The following is a 2,818-nucleotide window of genomic DNA, read 5'->3' as shown; positions in this document are numbered from 1 at the left end:
CCTCAGCGGATACAGATGTTACCTCTTCCAGTTGTGCCAGTTGCCTACGTAGAGACGTGGCTGCGAGGAGGGTGGAGTCTGCTCGCCATCCAGGAGTGGACCTTACACTTATAACTTAACTCATGTGTTAGATTATAGTATCATGAAGCTAGTGAAAGCAGAACTCTCCTTAGATTCCTTTTTATTTCTAAGTTAAACTACTGAATCAAGGTGGTTATAAGAGTGCAATGCCTTCAAGGTTTTGCTGACTGTAAGTATCATGTCCACGTTATGGTATACTGATGCAAAGAGGTACAAGAGGAATGATTCAGGCCAAATAGTAAATTGGATAGGGGCACTGAAGGATTACTAAAGTAAGGTTTTCTTGTCTTTAATAATAAAGTTGCATTGGGGATTATTTATAATGGACTTAAGAATTACAAAGTATTTTGTAACAATTCAGTACAGTCCTTCAAATTGATATAGCACCAAAAGTAATGAAGCCAGGCTTAAAAGAGTCACCCAGTCAGTAAGAAGTATAAATAGTCATTGAAATGAGAAAATGACAATTATACCTCCTTTGACCAGTTCAGCATGTTCTCTAAGAGCCTACTTCCTGCTATTAGAATTACTTCCAAGAAGACTAGCTTCTATAATGCTATAGCAGGGTGAGGTCTCAAGGAGCTGGACTGCTTTATGACTTTCAGGCTGCTTATCAATGTACTGTAGAAGAATTTATCCCTGTTCACCTTTGCACATTGGTTGTCTTGAACGCCTCACCATTATTCTTTATTTTCTGGTTGTTTGAATAGGTTTCTTTCTCCCCTGTTACAGAAGGACTATGACTTAGCCATTCTTGAATTTTGGTTTGATGCCAGAAATGTTTTACAGAGACTAGACCCCTTCTCTGTGCTCTTCAACACCAGCAACTCAATCAACTCAACTGGTCCCACACCTTAATGACCCTACAGTAGGCGGATCAATCACATACTTCAGTAATCCAGCTAAATACAGCCTTTAAAGACTTATTTTCTTAAAAAGTAGGTATTTGATATTTCTAAAAAGGACTGATGCAATAACATGTCACTTTACCCCCTCTAGGATGCCCATTATTGTCTATTAAAATATAGACAATAACACTTATTAGATGTAGAGAAATGAGGATGTAGAGAAAGAGGAACTATTGTACTTGCTGGTAGTAAAATAGTGCAAACACTGATAGTATGGCGGTTATATAGCTCTACATATAGTAGAAATTCTCAGAAATTCTACTCCTAAGAATACACTTAAAAGAACTTAAAACAGGGGCTGGGAAGGTGGCTCAGTGGTAGAATGCTTGCCTTGCATGCATGAGGCCCTGGGTTCAATTCCTCAGCACCACATAAGCAGAAAAAGCCAGAAGTGGCGCTGTGGCTCAAGTGGTAGAGTGCTAGCTTTGAGCTGAAGAGCTGAGGGACAGTGCCCAGATCCAGAGTTCAGGCCCTCATGACCAACAACAACAAAAAAAAGAAAGAACTGAAAACAAGCTAAGTTGGATAAAATGTGTTTGTGATTTTAACTAAGTATCACTATCCACAATACTGTGAAAATTTTGAAATTTATATAATCACTTCATCTCAATAAAGATTATTTTAAAAAACAAGCTGGGTAATTGGTGGCACACACCTGTAATTTCTGTACTCAGGAGGCTGAGGTGAGAGAACCACAAGGTCAAGTTCATGTGAGGCTGCCTAGCAAGATCCTGACTCAAGAGAAACAAACAAAATTTAAGAACAAATAACCACACAAAAAGTTGTCCACAAATATTCATAGCAGCAATGATTCATAATAATAAAATGGTGGAAGCCACCTAAATATCCATCAGCTGATGAGTAGATAGATATGGTATACTTATACACAGGAATATTATTCAGCTATTAAAGGGTATAAAATACTTATATCTACAACAACATGGAAGAACTTTGATAACATTATAATAAGTTAAAGATGCCAGAAAGAAAAGATCATATACTATCTGGAATAGGAAACTACATGGAGACAGAAGGTGGAGCACTGGCTGCCTAGAGCTGGAGGGGAATGGAGAGTATGAAGCTTTTGTAGATAGTGCAAACACTTTCCTTCTTGGTGGGCTATGCAAAAGTTGGGACATATGGATATGTTATATATATATATATATATATATATATATATATATATATATATATATATATATAACTAATTTAAAAATTCCCCCAACATTTACTTTTTTAATCTATGCTACAGTGTTTTTACAAAGAGACTCTTCTCCTACTCAGACTTGTTACTATCACTCATTTGTATTAGCACACTTCATTACAGCATGAGTCCTAATCCTGTCACTCAGAGGCATCAGACATCTGGATACAAGGATACAAGGACTGGCCAGTCCCCTCCTCTTTGTATTCTGCCCCTCTCCTCAACTTCCTTAATTCCTACATTTCTTATTTATTTATTTATTTTTTGTCGGTCGTGGGGCTTGAACTCTGGGCCTGGGCGCTGTCCCTCAGCTCTTTAGCTCAAGGCGAGCGCTCTACCACTTGAGCTACAGCACCACTTCCGGTTTTCTAGTGGTTTATTGGAGATAGGAGTCTCACGGTCTCTCCTGCCCGGGCTGGCTTTGAACCACGATCCTCAGATCTCAGCCTCCTGAGTAGCTAGGATTACAGGCGTGAGCCACCGGCGCCTGGCTATCTACATTTCTTAATTTATAAAACTGTTTTGTTGGCAAAGTTGTTTTGAGTGTCCATTGGATAACAAACTTTAAAAACAACAACAACAGAGAGCAGGGCATGGGTGGCTCATGCCTGAAATCCTAGCTACT

The sequence above is a fragment of the Dipodomys merriami genome, unplaced genomic scaffold (genome assembly GCF_024711535.1).
Source record: "Dipodomys merriami isolate MVZ:Mamm:240054 unplaced genomic scaffold, mDipMer1.0.p SCAF_3, whole genome shotgun sequence".
Classification (NCBI taxonomy): Eukaryota; Metazoa; Chordata; class Mammalia; order Rodentia; family Heteromyidae; genus Dipodomys; species Dipodomys merriami.
The sequence above is the reverse complement of the archived record's forward strand: the minus strand, read 5'-3'. Positions refer to the sequence as shown.